Raw genomic sequence first — 12389 nt, forward strand, 5'->3', positions numbered from 1 at the left:
GCTAATATTTGAAGTTTAGGAGAGTTCGAAAATAATGTAAAAACATTTGAGGTAAGTAGTGATTGAACCCAAGACCTCACTATAAGAAAGCTATAATTAATTAAAATTAAAAGGAGTGAGGCACACGAGATTCGAACCCGAGTGCTCTTAGCCGATTCCCCTAAAACTAACACAAAATTAAAGAGATGAGAGGAGTGGGGTTCGAACCCACAACCTCTCGGTCAGATTTAAGGAAAAAATTTAAAGAAAAATAAAGGTTGAGGCGTATGGGAATCGAACCCATGACCCCTGGGCAGAATAAAAGGAACTAAGGAGAAAATTAAAGTGGGGTTGTGGGGATTCTATCCCACACCCTCTCGGTCAAACGAAAAAGTTTTAAGGAAAAAGAGAATAAAATAAAATGAGGTATTGGGGGTTCGATCCTACATCCTCTTGGTCCCAAACGAACGAAAAACAAAAAAAATTAGGGAAAACTAAGAGAAGGCGTTGGGGCTCGATCTTGGGTCCCTAAGCCATGTGGATTAAACTAAAATAAATAAAAATGTTAGTATTGTCCAAGGGATTCGAAATCGGGTTCCCTTTCCGAATTTTCGTATTGATACACAAGTCATATTTGGATAATTTTTTAAAATAATGTTTCCGACATAGATAAAAATCGATGATCTTGGCATATATACAAGATGCATAAGTTTTGTATCACAAAATCTTAGGAAGATACGAATCACCTTAAACGAACTATGAGTGAAGCCTCATGGCTTGTATGTATAGAACCATAAGTCCAGCATACATTTAAAAGTAAGTGAACCTAAGATATATGTAATGAAAGGAGGTAACCCTAGAAGAGTTAAGTAAGAGTATTAAACACACTAAATGGCCAAGTGCATTGTCATATGACGAAATGAACATTCACAAAAAAGGGGTGAGTAATTAAGAAAAGCAAATGTGCTAAAGTTAATGAATGTGATGACAACGTGATAAGAAACTAATGTGAAAGATGAGAGCAATCTCAAATGATCCTAAGTAAATGTTACCAAAACGTACTCACCTATGAGAGTGTAAAGTTAATGAAGAGACCAGTCTTTATGAAAACTCTAACGAAAGTATTGAGATTAATGTATACTTAATACTAACGATTAGATGAGAAATCATCTATTGAGATATGATGTCCTCATACTAGAAGCCAACTTCCATGACGTATGAGTTGAATGTAATGGAACTTTATACTGAGAATCGATAGGCTAGCTATGAGCAGTGATGCCTTCTTTCGGGAAGGGCGGAGGTTCACATAACTCTCATGAGATGAGACTGTCTGGCTTGCCGGGTCTGAGTCTCATTATATCTCCTAGTCTTTGAACCTATACTGCCAATATGGGGATCTAGCAGTGTTCAATTCCCTATATACGCTAGCATGTTTTGGTTAACCTTGGCCAGTGATTCCACCTCTTTTCGGTGTGGGGATGACACACTGGATTTCATGATGCTCACATGATCTATGCCGTTTAAGGTTAAAGTTCCCAAAGATAGGATGAGGCCAGCCTCAAATGATGCATATAACGAAATGAACGATACCAAAGGTGTTAGGATAGGATAATCAAGAAGTTAGCTAGACTCAATTAATCACACTAGGTTATTCTTGATCATTTCACAGCAAACCCGATGAGAGTCTTAAAACTACATCCTAGGTATGACTAGTGGTTGCGTATATGAATGAATGCAAGGAAGTACGTATAAATGAATGAAGCAGACTCTGTTTTTTCTAAAGAAGGCTCCCTAGTTGAGGTCCCATATGTTGAGCCCTCATTTTTGGAAGTCTTAATGTCAAGTCCATGATTCCAAGGTCTCATGGCATTTGATCGAATGATATGAAATCTGTTGAGTGCTATATGCAATATGTTGTGTGCTATATGTAACATGTTATGTGTTGTGTGCCATATGATAAGTATGATGATGCATGTTACTCTCATGGCATGACTTCCCTAAATCCAAATTTGGCAATTCCACTGACTTTCCTAATCCAAATCTGGCAAGTCCACTGACTTGACTTTCCATAAATCATGTTGTTAGATTAGATCTTTTCTTACATGCATCTCCTTGGTGTGTGCTTGCATTTACCCATACTTAGTAAAAGTGTGTACTAATCCCATACAATATCTACTTTTAGATGCAGGCACACGTGGACGTTAGAGCTTAGAGTACGACGTTGCAGCTATCCGAACCATGAGCTTTCAACCAGAGTTGGTAGACCCTCATGCTTTCGAGGATGTCTACTGTTATTATCTAGCTTAGTTATAGATTGAGCTAGTGGAGTATGTTCCACCAGCGTTTCTTTCCCGTTTTATTTCATACATTGCATTGGTGCCATTTTGGCAACTATACACTTAATGCAATATTGAACTATTTAATTCATTTGATGATCTTAATGTTAGATGGTTGATGGTGAACGTTCACGAGTTTAAGTAGAATGTTTTATATGAATGGTAAGTAACAAAAAAATCAAATTTTCCATTAAAATTAACCTAGATGAAGTAACGATGATGTATGTAGGCTTGTCTAAGACCTCTAAGAGGTCAACGACGGCGATCTCGTCTGGGATCTAGATTTCGGTCGTGACAATGTTGGTATCAGAGCACTAGGTTTAATTCCGAGGATAATAAGTTCATATCAACCACAGTTAGTAGTTTCTAAGTCATGGTAGTGAAGTGCAACACTATCCTGAATTAGAGACTGCATGATGCGTAGGGAAATTTCCCTTCTTCTAATCTTATCTTGCCTTTTCCTATTGTCTGATTTCTTGATGCTATGAGCGTGTCTAATAACAATCCTTGTTGTTTTCATAGAATGAATACTAGGAGAAACATTGATCAGAGGAGAGGAGGAGCAGCTTCTGGGGACAATCTGGTTCCACCCCAGGCTCCAGTTGAAGGAGTGGCTATGCCGGTTAACCTTGCTAGGTTGACTGATGCGGAGGTGCGGACATCTCTGGCGCAGATGGAACACGCCATCACAATGAAGTCCCAGGCCATGACTGACCAGGTCAACCGACAGAATGTTAAAAGGCAGAACCCACCAGTTCGTAGTATGGTTGATAGGGTACAAGACTTCACGAGGCTGAATCCTCCTATTTTCACAGGGTCCAAGACTTCAGAAGATCTCCAGGAGTTTGTTGACGAGGTACATAAGATTTCGGTGGCCATAGGGGCCATGATACCGAGAAAGCTGAGTTGGCTTCCTATCAGCTTAAGGATGTTTGATAGACTTGGTGTAAGATGTGGTAGGATAGCCGAGCGTTGGGCGGAGTTCCAGTCACTTGGGAGCTTTTTAAGATAGCCTTTCTTGAGATATTCTTCCCCGTGGTGATGAGGGAGGCCGAGGTTGGGGAGTTTATCAACCTTAAGCAGGGATCAATGATAGTCAGGGAGTATTCCCAGAAGTTTGTTAAACTATCCAGGTATGCTACTTCACTTGTATCTAACATCAGGGATGAGATGAGTAGGTTCCTCAAAGGAATCACCGGAGATCTGAAGGAGGAGTGTCGATCTGCGATGCTTCACAATAAAAACGATTTCTCCAAGTTGATGGTGCATGTTCAGCAGGTAGAGGACAGGCGTAAGAAAAAGGGCGTCCGTGATGCTAGGAGGCCTAAGCCTCATAATCAGGCAGGTCCTAGAAATGGGGGAAACATGAAACTTTGGCGTCCGTGAGCAGCCCAAATTTAAAAAGGGACAACAGAGTTCAGGGAACTCTAACTTTCAGAATAGTACAACACCTAGAGGAGGTAGACCCGATCCCAAGAAGGGCAATGGAGGTGAGATGCAGCGTCCTAGAAAGGATTGGTCTAAGTGTGGCCGTGCACACAGTGGAGAGTGCTTACAGGGCACTAGTGCCTGCTTCGATTGCGGTAAGAGCGGGCACATGGTTAAGGACTGCCCACAGATCAGGGGTCAGGATGGAGGTAATGCTCAGCCTAGGCCTAATCCACAGGGTGCAGCAGCATCCGAGCCTCCTTAGAGGAACAGGTTCTACGTCCTTAAGGGCATGGAGGAGCAGGAGAGGTCTACCGATGTGGTCACAGGTATGCTGCAAGTATTCTCAACTTCTGTGTATGCTTTACTTGATCTAGGGTCTACGCTTTACTTTGTAACTCCTTTACATGCTCTCACTTTTGAGGTATGGCCTGAAGTTCTACATCATCCTATAGTAGTTAGTACCGTTAGGAGAAAATGTAAGAATTGATAGAGTATACAAGGATTTCCCAATAGTTGTATTTGGTAAGACTATGTGTGCAGACTTGGTTGAGTTACCAATGCATGATTTTGATGTTATTCTTGGCATCGACTGACTTCATAGTTGTTAGGGATGGAGATATCCCAAAGATAGACTTTTGTACCCGTTATGGTCACTATTAGTTCCTAGTTATGTCATTTCGTCTCATGAATGCACCTGCTGCATTTATGGATCTCATGAACAGAGTCTTTTGTGAATACCTTGACTCTTTCGTCATAGTATTAATTGATGACATTCACATCTACTCTAAGACCAAGGAAGAGCATGAACAACATTTGAAACTAACCTTGCAGGTACTTAGACAACATCAGTTGTATGCCAAATTCAGCAAGTGTGAATTTGGTCTTAGATCAGTGACCTTCCTGGGCCATGTTGTGACCGACAAAGGTGTCGAGGTAGATCCCAGGAAGACTGAGGTTGTTAAGAACTGGCCAAAACCTCTTACTCTCACATATATTCGTAGCTTCTTGGGATTGGATGGTTATTATCGCAGGTTTGTGGAGGGTTTTTCTTCCATTGTTGTCAAGTTTGAATAGGCGGAGACTTGTGAGAAGAGTTTCCAAGAGATCAAGACAGACTCACTTCAGCCCCGGTGCTTACTTTGCCTAAGTGTGGTGAGAATTACAGTGTTTATTGTGATGCATCTAGGGTTGGCTTGGGTTGTGTTTTTATGAAAAGTGAAAAGAATTATCTCACTCATCACCTGGAGTTGGCAGTTGTTGTGTTTGCACTGAAATTGTGGAGGCACTACTTATATGGAATGCATGTAGATGTGTTCATAGACCACAAAAGTCTCCATTACGTGTTCACATAGAGGGTGTTGAATCTACGTCAGCAGAGGTGGTTGGAGCTGTTGAAGGACTATGACATGAATGCCCACTACCATCAAAGTAAGGCTAATGTTGTATCTAATGCTTTGAGTAGGATGAGCATGGGAAGTACAACCCACGTTGAGGATGAGAAGAAGGAGTTGGTGAAAGATATACACAGACTGGCCAGACTGGGTGTGCGGTTAGTTGACTCTACTAGTGGGGGTGTTTCAGTTCATCCTAGTTCTGAATCATCCTTAGTAGTTGAAGTCAAGAAGGGTCAGCATTTTGATTACTGTGTTGATGGAGCTGAAGGACTCAGTGTTGGTTAAGATGAATGAGTCTTTTGCTATGGGAGGTGACGACATACTTAGGTACCTGTGTATACCAGATGTGATTATTTGCGGACCAAGATTGTTGTAGAGGCCCATGGTTAAAGATATTCCATACATCCAGGTTCCACCAAGATGTATCATAATCTTATACAGATCTATTGGTGGGATGGCATGAAGAAGGACATTGCTGAATATGTGGCCAAGTGTCCTAGTTATCAACAGTTTAAGGCAGAACATCTTAAGCCTGGTGGTCTTACTTAGATGATCGAGGTTCCAACATGGAAGTGGGAGGCCATTAATATGGACTTCGTTGTTGGTCTTCTAAAGACTAGGAGACAGCATGACTCTATATGGGTTATTGTGGACAGGATGACTAAGTCTTCCCACTTTATCCCTATGAAGTCTACTTACAGTCCGAGGATTATGCGAGACTCTACATTGATGAGATGACATGGGATTCCTTTGTCTATCATTTCAAATAAAGGAGCTCAATTCACTTCACATTTCTAGAGATCCATCCAGAAGAACTTAGACACGCAGGTAAAGCTAAGTACTGCCTTTCATCCTCAGACTAATGGGCAGGCAGAATGCACACTTCATACATTGGAGGACATGTTGAGAGCGTGTGTGATTGACTTCATAGGTAGTTGGGACGACCATCTACCTTTGATAGAGTTCTCGTATAATAACAGCTATTACTCCAGCATTGGGATGGCACTGTTCGAGGCACTATATGGTAGGAGATGTAGGTCTCCAGTTGGGTGGTTCGAGGTTGGAGAGTTATCCATTTTGGGTCCAGAGATTATTCATGAGGCCTTAGAGAAGGTCAGAATTATTAGGGACAGGTTGGCTACTGCTTACATTCGGCAGAAGTCTTATGCAAACAACAGAAAACGACCCTTAGAGTTTGATGTTGGTGACTAGGTCTATTTGAAGATATCACCTATGAAAGGGGTGATGAGATTTGGCAGGAAAGGGAAGTTGAGTCCAACGTATGTTGGGCCATATCAGATCCTACAGCGTGTGGGTGAGGTGGCCATGACTTGGCATTGCATACAGAGCTAGCTTCTGTTCATCCAGTCTTTCATGTCTCTATGTTAAAGAAGTGCCTAGGTGATCCAACATCGATTCTACTTGTTGAAGGTTTGGGGGTTGAGGAAGATTTTTCCTATGAGGAAGTACTTGTTGAGATTTTATATAGACAGATCAAGCGACTAAGGAACAAGGATGTTTCCACAGTAACGGTATTGTGGAGGAATCATCTTGTTGAGAGTGCTATGTGGGAGGCCGAGGCTAATATGATATCCCGCTACCCTCATCTTTTCAGGCCTTGAGGTTAGACTTCCTACTCTTACGTCTAGGTTTCCTTATCTCTCCATTCTTTGTTGTTATTTCTTGTTTGTGAATAGTAATTACGTTATGATCTGACTTGCATTACGCTAGATAGTTAGTAGTGTCATTCAGGGACGAATGTTCCTAAGGAGGGGATAATGTAACAACCCTTAAAATGACTATGCTAAATAATGTTTAATATGTCTAGAATACCTACGATTAGACCGAGTTCACACGGATTGATGCGCATGAACCAGACCTCTGAACCCTTTCTACAGCAAAGCTAACTAACTTGGGGAGTTAGTTGAGCTAGAAAAGGTTGGGTCCAGCCATGTATGGCTCTCGAATACGAAGATTTACTCGGATGAGTCTTTACCAAACTTAAAAAGGCAAAATCTAAAGCTTGGAGGGTCTAGGGGTAAAATGATATTTTGTAGGCCAAGGGTAATATCGTAATTACCCTAAGAAATTAATTAATTTAATTAACTGGATGGGTCGGGTCGGGTCGGGTCGACCCAAAAGGACCCGTTTCACAATGGTCACTCCACCCAAGTTCGAACATCAACAGAAGCATCAAATAAATGTATTAAAATTGAGATTAATAATATAATTTCTAAGTGCTTTATGGTCATTTCACTAATCTAATTAAATAAGATTTTTATTAAGTTAATAAGGAGTCCTAATTTGACTAATTCCCAAACTAAAACTCCTAATCCTAAACTACTCTCTCACGCTCATCTCTCTCACGTTTCTCTTTTTATGTTCTCTATGCCTAACAAACGTACAAGAGCAGAAAGAAATTAAAAAAATTCTTCACACTTAAAGAACTCACGCGAAAAATATAATCAAAACATAAGCAAAAACGTAGGCAAAAAGGGATATTTTTCCATTGAGTTTGGTGTTGAAATTTCTGACTTGAACGTGATTTGGAAAGGGTGTTGGACAGCAGGTTGTGCGTTGAATAAACGTCAAATAAGGTACGGGTTTTCTTACCCTTTGGCCCTTTCCCAAGATACCCTTAAGATTCAGTCAATTCTAATCCGAAAACTAAGGTTGTTCCCCGTTGCATGTCCCTATCACTAGTTCCCATTATCTCGTAGGTTGGATATGTTTGATGGTAGAATTTAGGGATGTAACATTTTTCGTGATGATTATGTGTATGTGTGTATGTTCGAAATTATGTGAGTAATGAAAGATTTTTTTCAGAAATGTGTGATACGGTTGTGTGGGTGCATTGTTGTGACTATTTGTCACGGATTAGAGCATGAAATGGCATGTTTAAATCCCTGTATTTTATGTGCAAGAACGTGTAAATCGTGATTTTCTTATGAAGTGTAATGCGGCTGATTTGAGTGAAAACTATTAGGTAAATTAATCCATGAAAATGCACCTAAAGATGTACTAAATGATCCATGAATTATCCTAAGAACTAACGTGTAAATGTTGATGAAAAGGAGATGGCAATCATGACCAAATTTCCAGCATTATGTTATCTTAGTTCGGCTAATGTTTGAAGTTTAGGAGAGTTGGAAAATAATGTTAAAACATTTGAGGTAAGTAGGGATTGAACCCAAGACCTCACTATAAGAAAGCTATAATTAATTAAAATGAAAAGGAGTGAGGCACACGAGATTCGAACCCGAGTGCTCTTAGCCGATTCCCCTAAAACTAAAACAAAATTAAAGAGATGAGAGGAGTGGGATTCGAACCCACAACCTCTCGGTCAGATTTAAGGAAAAAATTTAAAGAAAAATAAAGGTTGAGGCGTATGTGAATCGAACCCATGACCCCTGGGCAGAATAAAAGGAATTAAGGAGAAAATTAAAGTGGGGTTGTGGGGATTCTATCCCACACCCTCTCGGTCAAAGTAAAAAGGTTTAAGGAAAAAGAGAATAAAATAAAATGAGGTAGTGGGGGTTCGATCCTACATCCTCTTGGTCCCAAATGAACGAAAAACAAAAAAAATTAGGGAAAACTAAGAGAAGGCGTTGGGGCTCGATCTTGGGTCCCTAAGCCGAGTGGATTAAACTAAAATAAATAAAAATGTAAGTGTTGTCCAAAGGATTGGAAATCGGGTTCCCTTGCCCAATTTTCGTATTGATACATAAGTCATACGTGGATAAATGTTCAAAATAATGCTGCCTACATAGACCGAAATCGATGATCTTGGCATACATACAAGATGCATAAGTCTTGTATCACAAAATCTTAGGAGGATACGAATCACTTAAACGAACTATGAGTGAAGCCTCATGGCTTGTATGTATAGAACCATAAGTCCAGCATACATTTAAAAGTAAGTGAAGCTAAGATATATGTAATGAATGGATGTAACCCTAGAAGGGTTAAGTAAGAGTACGAAACACACTAAATGGCCAAGTGCATTGGCATATGATGAAATGCGCATTCACAAAAACAGGGTGAGTAATTATGAAATGCAAATGTGAAAAAGTCAATGAATGTGGTGATAACATGATAAGAAGCTAATGTGAAAGATGAGAGCAATCTCAAATGAGCCTAAGTAAATGTTACGAAAACGTACTCACCTATGAGAGTGTAAAGTTAATGAAGAGACCAGTCTCTATGAAAACTCTAATGAAAGTATTGAGATTAATGTATACTTAATACTAACGATTAGATGAGAAATCATCTATTGAGATATTATGTCCTCATACTAGAAGCCAACTTCCATGACGTATGAGTTGAATGTAATGGAACTTTATACTGAGAACCGATAGGCTAGCTATGAGCGGTGATGCCTTCTTTCGGGAAGGGCGGAGGTTCACATAACTCTCATGAGATGAGACTGTCTGGCTTGCCGGTTATGAGTATCATTATATCTCCTAGTCTTTGAACCTATACTGCCAATATGGTGATCTAGCAGGGTTCAATTCCCTATATACGCTAGCATGTTTTGGTTAACCTTGGCCGGTGATTCCACCTCTTTTCGATGTGGGGATGACACAATGGATTTCATGATGCTCACATGATCTATGTCGTTTAAGGTTAAAGTTCCCAAAGATAGGATTAGGCCAGCCTCAAATGATGCATATAATGAAATGAACGATACCAAAGGTGTTAGGATAGGATAATAAAGAAGTTAGCTAGACTCAAGTAATCACACTAGGTTATTCTTGATCATTTCACAGCAAACCCGATGAGAGTCTTAAAACTACATCCTAGGTATGACTAGTGGTTGCACTTGTATATGAATGAATGAAGGAAGTACGTATGAATGAATGAAGCAGACTCTGTTTTTTCTAAAGAAGGCTCCCTAGTTGAGGACCCATATGCTGAGCCCTCATTTTGGGAAGTCTTAATGCCAAGTCCATGATTCCAAGGTCTCATGGCATATGATCGAATGATATGAAATATGTTAAGTTGTATATGCAATATGTTATGTGCTATATGTAATATGTTATGTGTTGTGTGCAATATGATACGTATGATGATGCATGTTACTCTCATGGCATGACTTTCTTAAATCCATATTTGGCAAGTCCACTGACTTTCCTAATCCAAATTTGGCAAGTCCACTAACTTTCCTAATCCAAATCTTGCAAGTCCACTGACTTGACTTTCCATAAATCATGTTGTTAGGAAAGATATATTCTTACTCATGCATGTCCTTGGCGTGTGCTTGCATATGCCCATACTTAGTACAAGAGTGTACTAATCCCATACAATATCTACTTTTAGGTGCAAGCACAAGTGGACGTTAGAGCTTACTATATGACATTGCAGCTATCCGGACGTGGATCTTTCATCCGGAGTTGGTAGGCCCAATGCTTTCGAGGATGTTTACTTATATTATCTAGATTAGTTATAGGATTGATCTAGTGGAGTATGTTCCACTAGCGTTTCCTTCCCGTTTATTTCAGACATTGTATTGGTGCCATTTTGGCAACTATACACTTAATGCAATATTGAACTATTAAATTCATTTGATGTTCTTAATGTTATATGGTTGATGGTGAACGTTCATGAGTTTAAGTAGAATGTTTTATATAAATGGTAAGTAACAAAAAAATTTAAATTTTCTGCTAAAATTAACCTAGATGAAGTAGCGATGACGTATGTAGTCTTGTCTGCGATCTCTGAGAGGTCAACGACGCCGGTCTCGTCTGGGATCTAGATTCCGGTCGTGACATAAGTTTTTGAGATAAGTATCAATTCAAATTGTTTAATCTACTATCTAAGTGAACCCTTTAATTTAGCAAAAATTATTATTTTTCAAACATTTAGAAACGTTTGATTTAGTTTAAATAGTTAAATTATAATGGGTCTTGCGGGGGATTCAAATTTTTTCAACCTTAGACTAATGGCGAATAAAACAAATAAAATGATAAAGAGAGGGAGAGAGTGAGAGAGAGAGAGAGAGATTTGGGTCCAAATTCGGTTTCTGTTTGCCTTGACCGATATTGACACCAATTTTATTTTGGGTTTTCGGCCCACTTTCTTTGTACATGTCCTAGACTAACAAAGTAAGAATAAATATAATTTACCAGTGCTCAAGGCCTACAATAGATAAAATACGACACAAAGATAAAACAAATGTGGGGTCTTTGACCCCCGAAACTTCAACTCTTCCATTAGCTCCCTATCATTCGAATTTGGAGGACCTGTTCGTCAATTTTGGGGTGGGAGACTCGATATGGAGAAATATGAGTCTTGATGACTCTCCGAAATNTATATATATATATATATATATATATATATATATAAGTACCAAATTATAAGAAGCAATGAGCAAAACAGTAAATTATGTAAACATTGTAATAATGAATCCACACCGATTCAGCAGAAAACATTTAAAAATATATACATATATACATACACTATATATATATATATATATATATATATACACACACACACACGCACACACAAACTAGTGGCAACAAATGATAGTAAGTAGGTGGATTGAGGATCTTAGATTCCCAAAAATGGAACGAGTAGGCTAAAAAAAAAAGGGAATAACAATAAATAAAAAAATGTCGAAAGATAATGGAAACAATCAATAATAAACAAATGCCTAACTCATTGGTCAAGGTGACACATAAAAAAAAACTCTTCCGAACATAATCAACAGTGCTAAAGCAATTAACTAAATATCCAGGATAAAAAGTATAAATACACCAAACATACTCAAATATTGATGCATTAAATCATTCAAACAAATTTTCAGGCGAAAGAGTGAAGCGATATGAGGTCAAATATTAAACAATGATTCAGGTTTACGCTAAACAGGAACAAAACTAAGACTCATATAGTCATCTCGAAAACTGATCACGACTATGATACGCTCAAACTTACTTCTCAAATAAGAAGTAAAGCGGTCGCGTCAAGTAAATAACCCAACTAGTGAGGTTGGGATCGTTCCCACGAGGAAAATAGTCTAGACTTAACTTTAACTTGTTATTACTATTGTTCGGTTGATAACTTCCTTAGAAAGTAAAAACATAAAAATGTAAAAAGGGGGGTTTGTATTTCCTAATAAGTAAAAAGAATTAACTAAATTGAAAGAGACACTTAATGAGTTTGAAAGTTGGGTTTTAATCAGTTAATCAAAGTAACTAGGGTTTACGTGTTCCCCACAGGTTCATAACTTGATAATTCTAACTATAAC

The 12389-nt window shown here is 38.9% G+C and overlaps 1 pseudogene; it reads left to right on the forward strand.

The window, feature by feature from the left end:
* The first annotated feature begins 4035 nt into the window (after positions 1-4035).
* Positions 4036-12389, forward strand: part of LOC107022007 — a 32427-nt pseudogene continuing 24073 nt past the window's right edge.

The sequence above is a fragment of the Solanum pennellii genome, chromosome 6, assembly GCF_001406875.1.
Source record: "Solanum pennellii chromosome 6, SPENNV200".
Lineage (NCBI taxonomy): Eukaryota > Viridiplantae > Streptophyta > Magnoliopsida > Solanales > Solanaceae > Solanum > Solanum pennellii.